A 22966-nucleotide genomic window follows, 5' to 3' on the forward strand; every position below is an offset into this window, starting at 1 on the left:
CTTAAAGCTAATTATGACAAAATGAGCTCTCTTATGAAAGCGTGTACTTTTGCTCGTTTTATCGGCAATACCTTATATGCGAAATTAAGTTCTACTCTTTTGTTACCCTAATGAATTTTGAGTAATTTGTAAACCTTGTGTATATGCTATATGCAGTCTTTAAAAAAGAAAAATGTCAGAAGCAACTGTGCAACTTGTATCTATGCTCCTTGAGTTATATTGTGAGTTAATAGCTTTATATATTTATATTGTTTTGCAGTGTTTTTATTGATAGTATGTATCCATATCTATTAGCTAATAAAAAGTTGTTTTAAAAAAGTCGAAAGAGCACTCGCTTAGTAATCGAAGGGTCAGTGATCCGCACCCACCCCAGGATGTTTTTTTTTACTTATTAAAAGTGTTTTTAGACACCTTAACCCTCCATAGCATGAGTGGTCAATTGTAACAACAAGGCACCGGAGTCTCACTCCGCAATATTTATTTATCTCATTTTAATGCGTATTTTCTTTTGAAGCGATATTAAATTGTTTAATAATTTCTTTGCAATTTTGGTTACAATTCCCCAAATATACTTTACAGCACAAATTCTTTTAACAGTTTTAAGAAAACTAATATTTCTCTATACGCGGAGTGTGATTCCGCGGCACGTTCTACGGCAGGTTAAAGTTTAAAAAAATTACGCACTTAGGCGATTTAACATATTTTGGGGAGTAATTTTTGTGGTTAATTTGCGTTTCGTCGCATTTCTGCGACTGGTGGTATAATTTTCAAAACGGAAGTGGGACCACCGCGGATCGTCGCTACGGGGCCGCCATATTTTTGACGAGATGTCGCTAGTTACCCATCGGTGGTCCACCGACGCTTACGGCATGGGGAAAGTACACTTATAATAATGAAAATGAATGTTCAGCTTCACTGTGTAGTTGTTATTTTAACGAAAAATAATATCAACATGCGGAGTCAATCTAACAAGCGTTCTTTGAAGATTAAGCAGTTCTTGCATTTACGCTTCCGTTTCCAGAAAATTCACGCACGTTGTGTATATCCATCATGACATTAGATGGGATCGATCTTATATATACATAAAAGTCGGGACAAGTACTACACATGTTTTTGTCCAATAAGTTAAGCTTGTGTGCAGTGTTACAACAATATTTGCTTACGACTTGTGCGCTTCGACATAGGTTCAACCCCGTTGTGGACTATAGAACACAGTGGTTCCTTACATACTTTAGTCAAAAATCTAAATCCCGTCGTTAGGAGCTCAGCTATTCGTTTTAGCCTTTCGTAGTAATAATTATTGATAAAGTTTAGTACCGGTAATTGCTTTTGTCTTTACATATTGTTATTCTTTCTTTAGCTTAAAAATATAACCAAATAAATGCGACCATAACTACTGTAATTTAAATGTACACGTCATTTACAATTGATAAAGAACAAAATTTAACGTTCCGACGTAGCAGTAAAAAAGTAAGAAACGAAGCTGGTACTATTGAGTTTCGATCCCATACTCATGGACAACAAAAGTATTTCCAGCTGCTGAAAACCCCTTGGCAAGAATGATTACGCTCAGTAACACCCAATGTATACAGGTTCTCTACTGTCCCTATTGGGAGTGTACGTTCGAACACCAAAACTTCCACTTTTTTAAAAATTTTTACAGGTACAATCCGCGGCTTAGAAATTGTTGCAAAAATTAATAACAAACTCTTACCCCGTTTTCTTATGCAATCCAGAAATACATGTCTCAATCGATTAGTTATTTCTTGTCTTCAATCCAACTCCCTCCCTCCTCCACCTCTCCTTTCTAAAGCAGTGTGTGTGACGTAGTACACTCTTTCCATTCACACGAAAAAAACAGGAATCAACTTTACAATGTTATAGCACTAAAATAGCCTTTTTCATTCGTTTCTTCTGAAATATCTTTAAAGAGCCTATTTTTCTTAAAAAAAAAGAGGTCACACAATCTTTCCATAGCTTCATTTATACCTTTAGTTTCATTCTTTCACTTCTTTAAAGACTGCAAGCTTCTACGATGCTTCCTAAGAAATCTATGGAAATTGCCAATAACGGCAGTAAGTTTTGTGCTTCCTAAAGTCTGTAATGCACGCACAGAGCTCGAGAATATCTACTGACAGAGACGAGTTTTATTCAATGATTCATTTCATTTTTCTCAGTAATTGCAGGCAAATGTTTCATGAGCGTCATTTGCGCAGGACAGGAGGGTGTAATTTCCCCTCCCTTGAGCTTCATAAACACATATTGTTTGAGCAAATGTATAGTAATACACTAATAAAAAGTGAAAAAAATTTGTCAGCAGAGACTCTCCCCCCCCCGAATAAAATCTAAAATGACACTGGTTTTAGCAACAAACCTATAGAGTTACGATAGCACATTCCTAGAGAGCTTACATTTGGTTTCAAGAGTCGAAGGTTTGATCTCCAACCATATGAGTTCCTGGGCGACATTGAGAGAGACAGACAGACAGATTGAAATATGGAGACAGATTGAATGATATATATACATAGATTTTGAACTGGGGAAAAATGATCGGACAGCATTCGTATTATGACGAAAATTGTGATTTTGTGAAACAGAAGAAGGGAAGGTTTCGAACTGCGAGGATCACATTAGGCAGTTGTCGAATTAAGGTGGAGAACACCTTTAAGAGCATCAGATGATTACGAGTGGAGAGAAAGATCTTGAGAACTGAGGAATTAAGAATTTAAAATATGTAAAGCTTCAAAGACGGGTTTCGAACCACGAAACTTTTAGTTGTCGAACCATGACTTTATCCATTCTGCTACGGAGAAAGCTGTACTTTTCCACTTACGTTTCCTTTAGCTACATTGAAAGCTAACTTAATGGAATATACGAAAAGTTGACTTGGTGGATGTGCCGTTCTGATAGGATATAAACCTCATGTAATTTAGTTACAATGTGCATAATGAACATCCCCTTGTTCAGAAAAGTTTTTAGGGCAGTGAAATTTTAACTGTTGTGTTAATTAGATTACATTTGATACAACCATCTGATAAAGTACTGCCAAACCCTGTGCGTCATTGTCTGTTAGGTGAATGGTTAATGTAAGTTACTCCTACTTGTATGGTCCGAGCTTCGAGTCAAGACCATTGTTATTGATTATTTTCTTTCAGCTACGCTCATACTGTGCATTCCACGCATTAAAATCATTGTTCATTGCAGAGTTGAACAGGAACCTTTTACATTACAATCGAAAGTAATACCTATTGCTTTTGAAGTACAGGATGTCATCTTCATTACTTCTGTTGGGATGGGCGGATGGGTGGGCGAGGCCATCCATCGGGTGGGCAGTCGCCCACCCTCGCTCACCCTTAATGCCGTCCCTGAAAATAATGTCTTTCAGCTTGTACTTTCGAGGATTCCAAGAACTTCAAATGTTCTCTGATCTTATTGGCTAAAACAGATATGACATCAAGAATCATGAACTATATATAGTGGAATGTAAAGGTCAACTTTAAAAATAAAGCGTGCTAGAACAACAAGCTAATAATGAAAATCATTTTTGGCGTGGGTTCATTTCTTGCCCAAGGAAGATTTTAATTTTTTTCATTAAAATAGGATTCGAACACTTTTCATTAAAATAGGATTCGAAATGGTACTCGAAAAAGTGATTTACTGATTATTTTTTAAATTTTCACAACCCTTTTGCTTTAAAATAAGCATGCAGTTTTACTGTACATATTCATAGTAAAATAGTAGTGGTAGTAGTAGTAGCAGTGGTAAAGGTAATAGTAGTAATATAATATATAATTGTAATATAATAATAATAATAATAATAATAATAATAATAATAATAATAATAATAATAATATTAATAATAGTGGTAGTAATAGTATTAGTAGGAACGGGTTAGAAGCTCCGCAGGAGTTGGGTAGATTCTGTTCTGTTGTCCAAATTTTTCTGTACGTTTTACAGTAACTTCAAACGGGGTAGCGCGCGAATAGCGAGGCTCTTGGGATTGGCGTAAATGCTGCCGGCTCTTATTTCGAAATTAGAAGTTCCGATGAGGAGGAATAGTAGTAATGTAAATCGTAAGCAGTTAAAAACGATGAAGTAGCCTCAATTTGAAGAACGTTTCGTGATATTTTCCTCATTCACGAAGGTCTATATAACTTGTCTTTGAGTTGAAGAGGGAAATCTCGAGTAAGTCATTGTGATACTCATAATGAACGTCTTCTTATACGAGTATTAGTATTTTGTATAGTCTTACATGTACCGACTTCATCTAGGTAGAAGTTTAGGTGACAGATGAAGTGACGCGGTAGGTAAGTGGTTAGCGTATTGAAATTCTTTTCGGTGAACCCGGGTTCGAATCCCGACCAGCTTGAAACATATTCAAATGTTTCAATTACAATACGTACTCAGTGTGACAAGCAAGATCTTCTCTTCTCCAGAAAGAAAAAGATATTGGAATGAGGAGAGTTGGAGAAAGTCTCTCAATAGAGGTAATCATTTAGAAACTTATTTCCAGCAGTTGTTCTAGATTTGATATTTTCAGCTACCTTCATGCATTTCGTGATGCGTAGTCAGTATTTTTATTTCTCTAAACATACAGTATATGAAGAAATAATGTATTACATACCCAGCAATATTGAAATTATTATATGGTGTTCTTTGGAAAACACAATCCGAACCATAGAGATTCATCTTAGAATGGACAACTGTTTCGTTAGTCACCTAGTTTAAAATTTCACCTGCATAAGCACCTGAATCAGGACTAGCAACTGCTGTCAGTGCCGAGAAAAATTACTTGTAAGTTGGGTTGCATCTGTCTGGGCGGTCTCACAACTGCAAATCCCCTCGACCTCAAGCAATGGAATTGTAACAGTTAGGGGTCCAGGTTCTTATGTGAATCACTGTACATACGTGCATTTTTAAAATAATCAAAATTAACGAGGAAAAAAAAAAAGAGTCAAAATATATAGTTCCTAGCTTTGAAAATGTCTTTGATTGATAACTGTTTATTCTTGGTATTACTCGCGTTTTCATGATAGCTTTAGCAGTTTAGTGATCGTTTACAAAACATTTCTCATTTTATTACGGAGTTTTCTTTCTTTTTCTGTCCCTTAACTAGGCTGGATGGTAGAGAGTCTACTGCAAGTGACCTTTGGAAATAAACAGTGTTCTTTGCGGAATAATTTATTAATAGGACCAGCGGCAGCTCGTTTCTGAACCCAGCATGACATGCACAAAATGAAGTAGCAATTTGCTTTGAAGGTATCTGGATAGAATATTCTATTCGCTTGATTTGTACACTCCGCATCAAAAAAATTCCGACAGCTAACGCGCTGCAGTTAGGCCACCCAATATACACCTTATCCCATAATAGTGTCAGGTAAGGAGACCCCCTCTCTCTCCTCCTTTCTTCTCTCCTATACTAAAATTAGCTAACAACATGAGCTCAATTCTTATTTCAAACTACACATGTATTAGTTTCGGTAAAAAGAAATAATAAAACCGAAACGAAACAAGATACATAGTTTGATGTAGGGAGAAACTGAAACACACACAATGAAAAATTGAAACCAATGAATACCTATTACACAGAGATTCAAAAATGAGGCAGAGGGAGAGAAGAGGAAAGAAGAAGAAAAAGAAAAGGGAGAAGAGATAAAACTGTGGAATTCAAACGTAGTAAGAAAAGAACCTAACATTATAAAGTTCCGTTTCCTGAAATCCAACAGTAATATAGAAATAACATTTGTTTTTGCATATTTTTCCAGAACTATTCGAATATATAGAGGATGCTTTAAACATTCATAATGTCATTTTCATAATGGATAGCATACTCAATTTCAAGTAGAACTGTAGATCTCCGAGACACATCTGGGATGTCAAAAGTTTAACACACATGCTTTGTTTCCGCGTGGTTCGATTGCAAAGTCGGGAGTGTTAAAAAATACCTTCTAATATACCCAGTGGATAGCGTTGGTCATATCCTCCATTCCAGACTACTAATGCAAACTGAACAAAACAGAAAAAAAAACGAAAAGAAAAAAGAAATCAGAAAGAAAGAAAGATAAAATTGAAGACTTCTATTTTAGTGCTAAATTTCTATCAGAAATACCCTATATTAAAACTTCAAACTGTATCCTAACGAAAAGTTACTAATGTTCGAAAGGAAAATTTATATTCCTCATATATGTAGCATGTTTCAAATTTCAACGTGAAAAAACATATTGAATTATAGGATTGGAACAAATTTTGCGTCGAACTAGTATAAATAAAATTTGTTTTCAAATAACCAAAGAGTTACCATTTTCTAGTCTTTTCCGAAGATTTATCTGTTCCGAACAACCAGCATTGATTTAATCTCTTCCGGATATAACGTAATTTGCACAGATAGAATGAACACGCTAAGAGCTCAAACGGATCATCCTGTCAGTCCGATGATATTGGTTAGGTTATAGACCACCACTGAGTCGAGGAATCAAATCCGTAGTGACTCGGTAATTCTACTGAGACTCGATAACACAGAGGATAAAAAAGAGATATTACTTATTCCCTTGCGTTTTAACAGTATTTTTGTCAGAGATGACCAGGATCTGACATATTATCCCCAGAGCGCGAAAAACCCGACGCCGAAGTTCCCAGTTAATTAGTTTCTCCAGACCAGGTATATCGGGCTCTTGCTCCGTTTTAACTTTGGAACATGGAGTGCGTGTGTGAGAGAGAGGGTGAGGGAGAGAGTTTGGAAGTGAAAGATGTAAAGACATGAGAGGAAACCGTCAAGACACAGAGAGAGTGGGACGAATATAAATATGAAACATACTTATCCTTACAGTGTATGATATAAACCCCACACACTGTTTATTTTAATTATCGCCAGTGATGCCTTGTAATTTCTCCATCAGAAGATAAATCTCCTAGCCATTATTGTATGCGAAAAAATATCAATTTACCTGATGGGGAATCGAACCTAGATTTTCCCCTTGGAAGTCTGACACGATAGCACTACACCACCGATTACTTTAACGGAAGTTTGTTTAACAAATGATGTAGTGTTTCTATCTGAGAACGACAACACGAAATCTGTATACTGCAGATCAATGATATCTTTGGAATGTCCAGGTAATTCCCTTGCCCTTTCCCAACCAGCATTGGTAAATCGTCTCTACCATGATACAGGTGTTTGCTATCACATTTTTACGTATTGCTTGTCGAGTACGATAATTCGATTCTTCAGAATCACTTTGTAAAAAGTTTAACTTTCCTTGAATAGGATTTGAACCTACGTTAGATAGCTGTATTATTCGTAAGTCCATTACCTTACCCCTACCCTATCATGCCATCTGAAATTACAATCCAAATATTACTTACTTTAGTCCTGATCTCTGGAACGAACCGGCTTCTTTCTGCAACGTTATTTGCAACAAAGTGCACAACGAAATTGATTTATTTGACGGCCTAGGGAGAAATTAGTGTCCACTGAAAGAGGAAAAACATACAATCGAGGAAAAAATAAAGAAATAAAACATATTTTGCAGTAATTTCGCCTTGTAAGTTCAAAGTACGCAAATAATAACAATAATAATAATAATAATAATAATAATAATAATAATAATAATAATAATAATAATAATAATAATAATAATAATAATAACCTATATTTAATATTGAAAGTAACTATTTTTTTGGCTTCTAATATCATGGACCACCCGACCGATCTCGATCAAAATTTCAACGTTGATAAGGTTCGGGCATGGGAAGCTTTTTTATCATTTCATTTTAAGGGTAAAACTTAGGGTTAAGAGGAGGTTGATATATGAAAATGAATAAAACGTAATAACTCTTGAACCAGCAGACCGATCTCTATCAAACTTTCAACATAGATAAGGTTTGGATCTCGGATGACTTTTATCATTTCAGTTTTATGGTTCAACGTAGGAGAGAGTGAGATATGTATATGTAAAAAAATGAAAATAAAAGTGACACTCTCTTTGTGACTTCATCACTCTTGAACTACCCAATCGATCTCGATTATATTTCCAACATAGATGAAGTTCGGGCCTAATACGATATTTATTTAGACGGTATAACTTAGGGTTTGAGGGGAGGAAGGAGTTAAAAAGAATAAATAAAGCTTGATAACTCGTGAAACAAAGGATCAATCACGATCAAGTTTTTAACATATGTGAGGTTCGGGCCTGAGATGATTTTTATCATTTCATTTTCACGGGAGTACTTGGGGAGGGGAATAGGAGAGGGAGACATAAAAACTAAATAAAACTTAATGATTCTTGAACCACCAAACAAATCTCTATCAAATTTTCAACCTACATGAAGGTCGAACCTGAGATGGTTTCTGTCATACCACTTTGACGGTGTAACTTAAGAGATGGGGAGGGGGACCAACATTTAAAAAAGAACGAAAAATTACCAGTGTAAGTGGGGAATCTATAATTTTCGGAGTCACTGAGATTAACAGTGACACATCTGAAGCTGTTTAAATCCAAATTCAGCTCCTCAACTTGGAGGAGGGGGATACAGGCCCGTAGCCAGCCTGAAAATGTAGGATGGGCCCGGTGGAAGTTAGCGGGGGCCCGATCCAAAAATATTAGATCATGCCATATTATAGTTCATTTGTGAGCCTACCGTGAACATTTTGGAGGAGGCCAGTAAAAATTTAGGGAGAACCGCCTCCTAGACCCCTCTGGATACGGGCCTGGGGGAATACGTATAAAATGGTCGAAATAACCAATATCATTGTCCAAATAATAGTATTCCGGCTCGCTGAAATCAACAATGACACTGCAGATGCCGTGCCCTACAAAATAGGGTAGGGAGGGGATATATAAAACTCATCGAAAATGACCGATATCAACGAGCGCTTTAGTAATCCCAAACAGTGAGTGAGTAACGGAACATATTACTACTTATTCTCAATTTAACCCAACGAAGCAGATAATTGATGTTAATAATAATAATAATAATAATAATAATAATAATAATAATAATAATAATAATAATAATAATAGTAATAATAATAATAATAACAATAATAGACTACTATACTGTGAATTTGAACATTTATTATTATTATTATTATTATTATTATTATGATTATTATTATTATTATTATTATTATTATTATTATTATTATTATTATTATTATTATTATTATTATTATTATTATTCGCGTAGTTTTGAACTTGCTCGACGAAATTACTGCAAAATGTTTTATTTCTGTAATTTGTACTGGATTGTATGTTTTTCCTTTATTAGTGGGCACCAGTGGTTGCTCGTACTGTCATTAACAAAGCGTGCTACAATATATATATATATATATATATATATATATATATATATATATATATATATATATATATATATATATATATATATATACGTGTATTTACCCACTGAAGGCGGAAGTTGATATCCAAACTTCAATTCTTAATGCTGGCAAACTTTTCTATCACCCTGGAGTTGAAATCTAGCATGTTGTTGATCAAACTTTTTTCTATCGAGAGCACGGCAAGGGTAGTCAACCTTCCTGACCTACGGAAATTCCTCACGAATGTCTTAATTCTCTTTAGAGACGAAAAACATCTCTCAGGCTCTGCTGTGGACGTTGGTATGGTCACTATTATTTGCAAAAAGGTTGTTATTTCGCTAAAATTGTCCTGTAAGTTGTTTTTAAAGATAAGCTGACAGAACCAAAAGCTCAGTGCAAAGTCACTGCTTACCTAACATTGGGTAGCTTTCAACCGCAGTGTCGAAAAATGTTCTGGAAAAATCACTAAAATTTGCAGAATCCAGAAGTTTGGCAGCATCCAAGTAGCTTGTTTTCTCAAATCGATTTCGCGCATTCGCAGAAATGCGATCACATACTTCTTTGGCATTGGGTACTCTGCAAGATATAATCCGCCACATTTGTTGTCACCAACTGTTGGAGCAAACATATCACTTGTCCTAATATTGTCTGTGTCATTCCGAATTTTCTCAATGGCTTCAATGAAATATTTAAGTGCTGTTTGTACTTTAATGGTAGGCCTGCACTGAATTTGATTATAGAAAATATTCACATGCGGCATTATTTTGTGAAAGAATTCTAACCAAAACATGAATTTCCTGTGTTGGATTTCTCTAGTTCTGAAAAGCACTCTTTGGAAACATTTTGATTTCCATAGACGGAACTGACGGTTCGTGGCTTGAAATTCCATCGAGTAGCTGACCCACTCGGAATACGTCGTACAGCCACTTTTTCCAAAACAGGTACACGCTGTGGGGAGCAGGAGGAAAAATGTAGAGAAATTAGTGCCCACCAGTAGCGGTTTCTGACGTAGGGTTACAGGGCTACAGCACGCTTCCTATGTTTGTGTATTTGTGTTAACCTAACTTTAGTTCAAAAATTTTTCATCTATTCATTTGTTTAAACTTTTCGTCAATTAACAAAATACAGGACTTTCCCATGACAATCTTGTTTTTCGAGCGTGGAGCGCGATCATCAGCGCCTTCAGCAGTGTGAAAGTTGTACTAACGAACCGAGCGGGTTGTACTGAATGGAACCCGCTTTAACTATACAAGCCTACTCAACAAATATATCTCTAGCATGCATCAAATAGATTTCAATATGCCTGTCCACTTTCCTTTTTTTTACACCCAGAATAGCTTCCACCGTGCTGAGTTAAGTTGAGCCCGAAGACATTCTGCGCAAGCGCCAAGTATTCCTCTTTCTCGCTTTCTTCTTCTGCTTACTGGCGGCGCTCGCCGCTCGTTTCTCTCGTTTCTGCTCTTTTTTTAATTTTCTTTAATCCTAAAGGTCCGGGAGCCCAGAATTGTCGGGAGTGTATATTAAATGAATTTAACATTTTTGACACAGATTCAGATCGTAGCAAAATTATAGCACATACATTTATTGCGGCATCGGTAATAAGGGATCAATTAATGGCGTACAATCTAAAATTAAAGAACACTTTCCTTTGGCACTCTACGTCCATTGTTAACCAATTAAATTTGATAATGGGAATAACTGCATATCAAAATCAATCGGCAAGGGTTTTTTTCCTGTAGTCTTTCAGGATTCTAGGCCGTCGAATAAGTCAATTTCGTTGTGTACTGTGGTTCGTTCCAAAGATCAGGGCGAAAGTAAGTAATATTTGGAATTTCAGATGGCATGATAGTGTAGGGGTAACGTAATGACCTTATAAGTAATACAGCTATCTAACGTAGGTTCAAATCCTGTTCAAGCCGAAGTTTTTACAAAGTGATTGTGAAGAATCAACTTATCATACTGACACGCAATATATAAGAATGTGGAAGCAAACCCCCGTATCATCATTCGGACGATTTACGAATGCTGGTTGGGAAAGGGCAAGGGAATTGCCAGGACGTTCCAACGACATCATTGATCTGCAGTACACAGTTTTCGTGTTATCGTTCTCAGATAGAAACATTGCACCATTTATTAAACGAAGTTTGGCTAAAGCAATCGGTGGTGTAGTGCTAACGTGTCAGACTTCCAAGGGTTAAACCTAGGTTCGATTCCCCATCAGGTAAATTGATTTTTTTCGCATACAATAATGGCTAGGAGATTTATCTTCTGATGGAGAAATTACAAGGCATCACTGGCGATAATTAAAATTAACAGTGTGTGGGGTTTATATCATACACTGTAATGATAAGTATGTTTCATATTTATATTCGTCCCACTCTCTCTGTGTCTTGACGGTTTCCTCTCATGTCTTTACATCTTTCACTTCCAAACTCTCTCCCTCTCCCTCTCTCTCACACACGCACTCCATGTTCCAAACTTAAAACGGAGCAAGAGCCCGATATACCTGGTCTGGAGAAACTAATTAACTGGGAACTTCGGCGTCGGGTTTTTCGCGCTCTGGGGATAACATCTCCAGTTCTGGTCATCTGTGACAAAAATTCTGTTAAAACTCAAGGGAATAATTAAGATCTCTCTTTCATTCTCTGTGTTACCGAGTCTCAGTCGAATTACCGAGTCACTACGGATTTGATTCCTCGACTCAGTGGTGGTCTATAACCTAACCAATATCATCGGACTGACAGGATGATCCGTTTGAGCTCTTAGCGTGTTCATTCTATCTGTGTAAATTACGTTATATCCGGAAGAGATTAAATCAATGCTGGTTGTTCGGAACAGATAAATCTTCGTAAAAGACTAGAAAATGGTAACTCTTTGGTTATTTGAAAACAAATTTTATTTATATTAGTTCGACGTAAAATTTTTCCCATCCTATAATCCAATGTGTTTTTTCACGTTGAAATTTGAAACATGGTACATCTATCAGGAGTATAAACTTTTTCTCTCGAACATTAGTAACTTTTCGTTAGGATACAGTTTGAAGTTTTAATATAGGGTATTTCTGATAGAAATTTAGCACTAAAATAGAAGTCTTCAATTTTATCTTTCTTTCTTTCTGTTTTCTTTTTTCTTTTCGTTTTTTTTTTTTTTGCTGTTTTGTTCAGTTTGTATTAGTAGTTTGAAACGAAGGATATGACCAACGCTATCTATTAGGTATATTAGAATGCATTTTGGAACAGTACGTACAATGAACACTACCGACTTTGCAATCGAATCATGCGGAAACAAAGCATGTGTGTTAAACTTTTGACATCCCAGATGTGTCTCGGAGATCTACAGTTCTGCTTGAAATTAAGTATGCTATCCATTATGAAAGTGACATTATGAATGTTTAAAGCATCCTCTATATATTCGAATAGTTGTGAAAAAATATGCAAAAACAAATGTTATTTCTATATTACTGTTGGATTTCAGGAAACGGAACTTTATAATGTTAGGTTCTTTTCTTACTATGTTTGAATTCCCCAGTTTTATCTCTTCTCCCTGTTCGTTTTCTTCTTCTCTCCTCTTCTCTTTTTCTCTGTGCCTCATTTTTGAATCTCTGTGTAATAGACATCCATTGGTTTCAATTTTTCATTCTGTGTGTTTCAGTTTCTCCCTACACCAACCTGTGTGTTTCGTTTCGGTTTTATTATTTCTTTTTATCGAAACTAATACATGTGTAGTTTGAAATAAGAATTGCGCTCATGTTGTTAGCTAATTTTAGTATAGGAGAGAAGAAAGGAGGAGAGAGAGGGGATCTCTTTACCTGACACGATTATGGGATAAGAAGGTGTATATTGGGTGGCCTAACTGCAGGACGTTTGGTGTCAACATTTTTTTGATGCGGAGGGTACCAAATTAACGTAGGTATTCGGTTACTTTTATTTTGACACATATCAGTGATAATAAAATATGCTCTGGCCCCGCGTGGCGGAGTCGCTAACACTCTCGTCTTTCGTGCGAGCGGTCCCGGGTTCGAATTCCGGTGGGGACACTCGGTCGAGAAAGTATAACAGCATTTTCCGGTGAGGTTTTTCTAGAGTTTCATTCATTCGCACTAGGCAAATGCCAGGATGGTACCTAACATTCAGGTCCCAGGCTGCTTCCTTTCTTTCCTTTCCTCGGATAGTGTTCTCGCCGAGGGACGTCACCCTATATGGCCATAAGTTGCCAACAGCTCAGACCCTAATCCTAATAAATATGCTGGTTTTATCCCATGTTAATATCTTCTGAAAGCTTATATTTAGCAGATTGTAGAAATATATGTCATAGGAAATATATTTTTGTATTCGTCTATTTTCATGAGAGGCCATAGGACGCCAAAATATTTTAAAATTTTCCAAACTCTAATGCGGCGTAACTATTTAAATTCGGTCGCAGTAGATCCAAAACAAATTGAAACATTAATGAAAGTGACATATTAGTTATGGTAATGTAGGCAAACATACAACAGAAGATTGGTTCTATAAATTCTCTTGTTGTGACTTACTCTTAGAGAATAAGGTAAATCACTAACTTCGTTCGGTTGTAGGACACTACGAACTCGAGCTGATCCCCGAAGCAATTCTTCGGAAAACGACAACACGAGAAGTTGCAAAGAAACTATGCGTTGATCATTCGATTGTAGTATGGCATTTTGAGAAACTAGGAAAGGTGGATATTGGACAGTTGTTGTGGTTTGTATATCCTTTTACGAAAGCTCACTATGCACTATGTATAGAAAATGATTCAACATACACAACACGAACTACTCTTTTGCTTTCGTAATTAGAAAGCAAAAAGATGGCTGTGAAGAGCTGCATATGAGCAGTGACGCGCCCTACCAATATCAAGCATTATAGAATTAGCGATCATTAGCCAACGATAAAACAAAGTGGCCGAGTGGTAGGAAAAGTGCTTTTCGTAGAGCCATTCCCCGACGTTTAACCAATGCTGAAGTAACGTATTTCTTGGTTTGGAAAACAGTCAATTCTCGCATCGTGGCGTGAAAGTTGGGCGAGTAGTTGGTTGGCCAATAATACATTTAACCAACATTGGGACAACGTAAGTTTTTCTGCTAAAGGCTTGCACTGTCCATCATCCACTGTTTTGACCAAATTCCGCTCAATTCCCAACGGTGGGTCAACCAACCTTGCTACTAGGGTAAGTAGTACCAATTTTTATTGCTGCCAAAATGGGGTACACATTTTAAAATTACGATGCAAAATTATGTTTTTCCTAAGTTGCTAACGGAAAGGGCACAACGTGAGGAAAAAGCTGAGATTTACATATCAATTGAAGATCACAAAATTCGTTTATTTATGGAACAAAAACGTATAATTTGCTTATTTAGTTGTCCTTAACTTCGTTCATTATCAACAAGGACGGTGGTGCGTCGAATACTGTGCCTTTAAGCCCTTTCTCTCTCTGTATCAAGTATCAAAACAATCACAAACATTGTTTAACTATTTTAAACAAAAACTGTAAGTGCCAATTTTCATGTCTCTATACTTAAGAGGTTCCAAGATATGGACATATTTATAAAATAAGTACTACTTCCATTTCACCCCCTTCGTAGTCAAATTCGTAATATTGAGATGTTCAACAACAATAATGACATCAAAATATAAAATTTCGTCGTGTTTGATTATTTTAAGTGAAAATGCTATTTCAAGATATAAACATCTTATTATAATAATTGGAATTCCATCTCATTTTCGTTCTAACTCTTTTCTCCTTTCTAGACCAAATTTAAGAAAGGAACGTTAAACAGGTGTTTAATTATTTTAAAAGAAAATGTTAATACAAAATACTATGTATTTAAAAATTAATTTCTCTATATGGAGATCTTAATATACAAAGTGCAACTCTTAATCCTCTTCTTCTTATTCTTATTTTTGTTTATATGTCAATCAAACATCTCAAAGTCAGTGAAACGAGTGTTTGATTGCTGCAAACGCCAAGTCCAAACGCAAAACTTCTAACTAAAGGGAATTGATCATATGGACTTCTTATTGTAATAATTGCAACCTTCATTTCCACTCTTATGTCGAATTTCGTTCTAAACAATTCTTCCTCAGTGTTACTTTATGTCACAAATTATACGGGGTGTCAAAGTCTCAAGTTTATCGCTTAAGCAGTTCGCTCTACGGGTTCGTCAATCATTCAAGAGGTATTACAGAGTATACAGAGGTAAGTGAATACAATATCATATCAGATGTCTCTTAGGAATCATTTAATACACAAAATTGTTTTGCAGAGATTGTAGTGTCATTTAATAAACTATATACATTAAATAAGCATTTTCAAATATGAATAAACTTAAGTTCTAGTAAATGAATTTTCTTATTTTACAGGAAGAAGGACCAAACATTTGTTGTATGTTCACTGACATGTGGTAGGAAAACATACAAGTAACAGTGCACCTGAACTTCCATTTATTACTACAAATGTCTTGACTTTCTGATGAAAGCAAATGTTTGCTTTTAAAGCGAAAAGAAAAAAAAAATCACTTACAAAAAGAAAAAATCATGAAATTTCTTGCTCGTGTTGCACGAGTTTATTAACAAACTACGTACCAGTATCATTACGCATTGAGTGCATATTTTACAACAGTTAAAACATTTTGAACAATTGAAAGTGTGTCAAACTAACCTTAGAATATTAACAAAGACATGTAAGAAGTTATCTCTATGGCTAAATAACTTTATGATTCATAGCGACAAAAACGAAAGGTTGCCAGTGGGCGTCGTCCTGTGCCAGCGAACGCAAGCAGAATTAATGACTCTATAAGTATTAGGCTTGGCACAGTGCATTGTTTTAGCGTATCATTAGAATGGAAAGTATAAGGGACAAATATGATGGTTTATCTAGTACAGTTTCTCTTATGGTTTATATCCTTACATATATTTTCATTTCATAGAATTTCAGCTGTGTGTGAATTACAAAGTCATGAAAACGAAGATGATTCAATTTTGAAACCTGTAGTGTATAAGTGCAATGTATACTATATAATAGCATTTTGTCCTGTCTTAATTATATTTCAAATACATACGCAGTTTAATAAAAGTGCACTCTAAATTTTGCGCATATGATGTCTAGTTCTAAGTAAACAGTACGTTTTCCAAATAATTCTTAATCATTTCAACGATTTATCTGAAAATTTCGTGTTAATTGTCAATGTTTAGCTTCTCCGTTCTATTTTATTTCATCCTCTCGTCTTTCACACTTCATCATGCGGAAGAAACAAAGAAATTCTTGGACCTACCTCGCGAAGCAGCCAGCCAATTGCTGAGAAAATTTCCACTTAGCACCGCACTTGTTCAGTTGCACTTTCAATAGTTATCTAACATCAGAAATACACGCATACAAAAATAGCCTACCATGATCACGTGTCTTTTTAGCTTGTACTGTCTTAACTAATGGAAGTAGGTGGAATCAGAAATCGACTCGCCCAAAAACGAAACTAGAACACAAACAGAAAACACCCGCACTCCATATCATGGTAGTTCTCATAACTTGGCTCGCTTCCCGTAATTGACGCACAAAGCTCACAGATTTACGAACCTTCAAGGAACTGCTGCTAGTTTATGTACTACAACACTTACAGAGAAAAAAATATAAAAGACTGAATATAAGTTAATAGAATGTTCACCAAAGAGAGAAAGACTGCACTGGTATACGTTTGAAACACATTTCTCTGTAGAGTTAGTTTTTGTTTACAAATGACGCGTTCACTGCACAAAGGAATCAAGTCCACTCTTGGTTATTTTGGAAATATTTCATTTTCAAGATCTCTAAGTGAAGCTTCTTTCAGAGCTAAGAATATTTACTTCCTGACTTTCAACTAACCAACTAACCTTAATAACACACACACACACACACACATATATATATATATATATATATATATATATATATATATATATATATATATATATATATATATATATATATATATATATATATATATATATAGTGTTCACCTTTATATAATCGAAACGGCGTAAATCAAAACGGCACACCATTATTGATACTGAATAGGATTGACTAAAGCAAAGATTCCTTTCTTAAGACAGCCACCAAAGCTCTTCCAATTGATTTTAAATTATAAGAATTACTTGACATTCACTACATGAAAATGAACAACGATAACTGACAAAATAATTACAATGCTAAGTGGTGGAGGATTTCTTGAGTGCATGGTCAAGAATATTGCATTTCCATATTACCTTTTATTATTATTATTATTATTATTATTATTATTATTATTATTATTATTATTATTATTATTATTATTATTATTATTATTATTATTACATTTCTCGTTCGTTCTCTAATATTTACTGTTTGTTATTGACAGGATATCTTCCCTATATATTCTGGACGTTACAAACCTATACTTGCGTTGTAGCTTCCTGAATATATACGAAACACATTAAACGTACATGTTTAATACATCATTACAGACCACATTGCCACATTCTGGTGAAGCCGCTTGGCCAACATTTTGGAGTTGCTTTTTTTTCTATGTAGTGCAGCAAACATACCTAAGACCAGAATGATTTAATTACTGTACTTTGTAACAAATTTGTCTGTCATTACTAGGGATGGCCATATCCGGATAATTTTTTATTGGGATATCGGATAGAAACTTATCCGGATTTGCAATATCCGGATGACGGATAACAAAACGGATGACGGATAACGGATAATATCCGGATAACGGATACCGGATAATATCCGAATAACTGATAAGATCCGGATGACGGATAATATCCGGATAACGGATAATATCCGGATAACTGATGACGGATAATATCCGGATAACGGATAACGAATAATATACGGATAACGGATGACGTATAATATCCGGATGACGGATATATCCGGATGACGGATAATATCCGAATAACGGATATATCCGGATGACGGATAATATTCGGATATCAATATATCCGGATGGCGGATAATATCCGGATAATGGATTTATCCGGATGATGGATAAAATTCAGATAACGGATAATATCCGGGTAGTAGAACATTCGGATAGCGGATAATATACGGATAAAGGATAATATCCGGATAACGTATATGGTCTTAAAAAGATGATATAGGAGAAGGATATATCGGTCTATTCTGCTCATGGAGGTATTAAAAGATGATCATCGGGCAGTGATTTTTACCTTTGAAAGGCATTGCTTCTTAAAATGTTTCCTAGTAACTTCTAATTTTCTTATGTTGTTGTTGTGTGGCACGGTGGCTCAGTGGTAGAGCGCTTCCTCTGGTGCGTGAGGTTCTCATTGTTTCGATCCCCGGCCAAGTAAGTTTGTGGTGGACAAGATCGTGTCCGTGGGTTTTCTCAGGGTACTCCCGTTTTGTCCCACTTTTCATTCCACGAGTTCTTCTATTATCATTCACTTACTCTAATCATCTTCTCCCTTAGCCTAACGAGCATAATTGTGCTACGTTAAACTCAAAGATTTTATTTATTTTTTCTTATGTTGTTCTGAGATTTTGACAAAGAAGATGGGAAAGTATCCCGCATCTGGTATGTTCCGCACGAGTAGACTATATATAATTTTATAGTCTAGTTTTATAGGAACTTTTAAAACTTCCAACTCAATCAACATTTGTGTGTGGCCGTTTAACCCCGTAAACCTTATCCAAGTGTTACGAAATTTCGTATCTTTCTTCAACTTTCCGTAACAACCCCATTTTAGGGTCTACATTCCCTAGTCATAAGAATTTTAAAATCAGTAAAGTCAATTCCACTCCAGAATAAAATATGTAAAAATTATTAGATTTTGATAAAACATTGTATCACGTATTTTAGGGCGTCAACATAATATCGATCAGTTTATTACAAAGACAAGTGGATAAAATCCAAAGTAGGTAACCTCCCCTCAAATTTGGAAGCTTCCTCATTTAAATTATATTATACAAATTTCTAACAATTCTCACCAAATTCTAATAATTATGACAAATGACAAAAAATTCTGTTCTGATGCAGCATGCCGCATATTTTCTTTAATGCTTATCAGTCATCCCACTATTTGAGGCTGAAGTCTCTCAAAAATATAAGAGTAAACTCCCAAATTAAAATTAAAATATGTTTCACGATAATTTTCATTAAAAAATACAATTTCACCTTGAAGAAATATGGCACATACAGGCGCTACTATTTCCTTTAAGGTTGTTTAATGATTTCCATTGCATGAAGATAAATTTAATAACGAATAACAGGATATCCAGGGATGTAATGGAGGGTATACGCGTGTATACGGCGTATACCCACCTCTATGTTTTGGAAACTATCGTACAGCCACCTAAAATTTAGGAAGTACGTGGGTATACGCTACATTCGATTCATAATTTACTGACTTGATTGGAAAAATACAACTACTCCTTTTCATGACTGTGTTTAAAAACAAAACAAAACAAACAAACAAACAAAAAGCACTAAACAGCTGGTCGTCAGGCTGTGGCAGCGAATGATATCTATTTTTTTTAAAATGTTTGTGTTTTAGGACTGTGGGAATCTAGTTTCCTGGGAACCTCTTCTATAATGGAAAACACCGCTCTAAACCTGCAGTGTTTTTTCCTCAAGATGTCACATGCACTGCCCTTACCTTCTAGTAGATGACCTCTGGTACTATAATAAAATAAAGCCAAGCTGTTTCTAAATGTTTTTCTTGGGAACTCATAGAAACTCTTTTATTTCTAAAGATCAGTGGGAGATAGAGTTGAGTGGTGAGCAGGGTTGGGAGTAGGGCGTATGTCCAGGTGGTGACATTGAAGTTGTTCTGTTTTGACATAGCAATGGCCGCAGTTGTGCACTCTTTGATCCAAATTCAAAGTCTACCTATTGGATGCAATTTGAGCAAGGCAATATGAGTTCCGAAAGTTCCGAAAAAATGAATCTTTACTTTAGTTCAAGGGTTAAGAGGAAATTAAATGAATATATTTGCGCCAAGAAATCGTTGGCCCTCACAAAAAAAAAAAAAAAAAAAAAAAAAAACGTCAGCTATCGTCTGTCTAGTTGAAGGTTTCACCGTCGTTCTCAATACCACCAAGTACAACAGCGAACCTCGGATTAGTACTACTCATTTGTAGCTGCAATTGACATCACAGAAAGTGGCGATTGATTTTCATAAATACTCAGCAGCTAGTACTAGTAGTAGTTTTTCCGCAACCAACTGGGACAAAAAAAGTGGGGAAAAATAAACATTTTTCTTTGTTGTTTCGGTTTCGTTCAGGTAAAAAATATTTGAAGAAAATTTGTCAACAGAAGGTGGAAAACAAAAGTCAGGAGAGGCCTAACGTATGAGCATGTCACAGCAATCTTTGAACATTTCAGTAGAGCTATCACTTGTAGTAGCCGAACTTCATTTGCTAAGTAGTTATTAAACTTTCTTTTTGGGTTGACGAACTAAGAGTTGCTTCGCAATTTGCAAGATGTCCAAGAAGGTGTTAGAAAATTGGTTAAAAAGGGAAATAGGCAATAACTGTGTAAATTCCATTGACGAAAATGTAAAAGCAAAGATATTGAGAAATAGGGAAGAAAATCCAAAGAACAAGTTCATTTGCCAACTACTACTTCAGAGAAAGACGTAAGAACATTTATTTATTGATTTCACATTATAAAGGTTGTTACGGCATCTCCGGCTTGAGGACGAAGATGTCAGAAGAATAAAGTCCTTCGTTAAATACATAGCAAAGGAGACTAATTGGGACCTATAAGTTAGGCACTATTCCGATATTTGCGTGGTGCGAATGAAGAAAAACCTGTCAAGATAGCTGATCTGCAAAGGAGTTTGCACACCCTCACCGATTTATCATTATTATTATTATTATTATTATTATTATTATTATTATTATTATTATTATTATTATTATTATTATTATTATTATAGGAATTTGCACCTGTGAGAAAATCCCAAGTTTAAATGTAGCTGGAAACAGTTGTGCGAGTAATTCTATTTAAAAAAAATGATAGCCGGCCATCCTCATTGTTCTTTCCAAGCTTTTCTTTGACAGATTAAGCTGGATCGCTAGTCACCATTAGGGTAAAACTTTCTCAATAAATGGCAGAGCGCATTGCGCACATGCGATGTTGCCACATGAGTTACGGATAGAAAAGTGTTTAGACACGATCACATTTTATACATGATTTACTACGAAGAGAAGTGAAAGCTTTTATTTCCATTTTACTCAATACTGCGTGCTTTAAAATGTGAATTAATTATATTCTTGGATCAAAAGTGATTTTTTTCAACTCATAAAACGTTATGCGTATATTTCTCTCAAACTAGATGTCTTTAGGGCGCAGATTAAGAAATCGTATACTAATACAAAATCATTACATAAATTAAATCTTGTGGACAAAACTGACTCTCAGTACACTCAAAAATGGTATTTTATAAGCATAGTTGCCATCCTTGGTGTAGCTCTACTTTAAAGGCTTAATTTTCATGGTTAAAATTCCAGCGTTTTCTGGTCAAATCGCAAGTCAATTTGTATTTAGAGGAAAATTATATCATTTTTATGGTAATAGTTTCTCAGAAAATGGCAGTGAAACGTTATACATTTATTTATAACTAGATGTCTCTACGGTGCAGATTAAGAATATGTGTACAAATACAAAATCATTACGTGTGTATATAAGACAAAACAGATTCTTATTACGTTCAAAAATGGTATTTTATAAGCGAAGTTGCAATCCCCGGAGCTGCTTTATTTTAGGGGCTTAAATATCATGGCTAATATTCTAGCGTTATCTGGGCAAAATACGGCTTAAACTGCGTTAAATGAAAACTGTTACCAACTTCTACTAGGTTGCTTAATTACACCGGCAGATTTGTTTCACAATCCAGGTGGAATGAGGAATCTGAGACTTATAGGGCCACATGCAGAGTCGTTTTGACGTATGGTTTGCGTCATACTAAAAGCCTGATTACTGCAGGAGACGTTTTAGTGGAAGGCTTTAGTATGGCACTAATCACGCATCAGAACGACTCTTGTATAAGGCCCGTAGTGAGTAAAGCTATGCGATTAGCACGGGTGTTAGGGTACCGAAGGCGTTATTTGAAATTCTCTAGTTTAATATTCCAGGATTATATTCCAAATCTAAAATAAGCAGTGATGTTGACTATCGAAATGGTGGACTGAAGGAAGTGGAAAAAACCGAGAAAATCCACGCACACTATGTATCCTACATAAAGTCCTCCTGGCGAGAAGTGCGATCGAACCAGCGATCTCGTACGCCAGAGGTAATCTATCTACCGAACTATTTACAGCTAATTTTATTAAAATCTACTAGTATATTTAACCTACTTCATTTCTCCAAGTGTTTTGCGAGTACTTGTTTTTGCACCATGATTGCTCTACTTCATATAACAGATGATGATCTACAATAACAAACTCAGGTATGAATTCTCTAATTCTTGTTTATAGTGGCATATATTCAAAACCGTTTCACGCTATATTTCAGTATGGTCCACACTTCATACTATGGACACCTGAAGATAATAACAGTTCCGAACAAGAATACTTTTATCCAGAAACACCCACAGGATTTTTCCAAGGTCGGGGAAGGGGCAAAAGCCCGACATACATTGATGCGCA

General features: G+C 35.6%; 1 protein-coding gene across 2 annotated transcripts in view; it reads right to left on the reverse strand.

Moving 5' to 3' along the window:
- The window catches only part of LOC145688422 (protein-lysine N-methyltransferase SMYD4-like), a 405746-nt gene that overhangs the window by 304855 nt on the left and 77925 nt on the right, over positions 1-22966 (reverse strand). The window contains exon 1 of one of the 2 annotated variants that reach the window (XM_081762639.1): positions 16608-16731. The exons of the other annotated variant lie outside the window; for it this stretch is intronic. The gene's annotated coding sequence lies outside the window, so the exon portion shown is untranslated. Of the gene's footprint in view, positions 1-16607; positions 16732-22966 lie in introns of those variants that run through there. 2 annotated transcript variants of the gene reach the window in all.

This window comes from Thermobia domestica, chromosome 6 (genome assembly GCF_964235325.1).
Source record: "Thermobia domestica chromosome 6, izTheDome1.hap1.1, whole genome shotgun sequence".
NCBI classification, from domain to species: Eukaryota; Metazoa; Arthropoda; class Insecta; order Zygentoma; family Lepismatidae; genus Thermobia; species Thermobia domestica.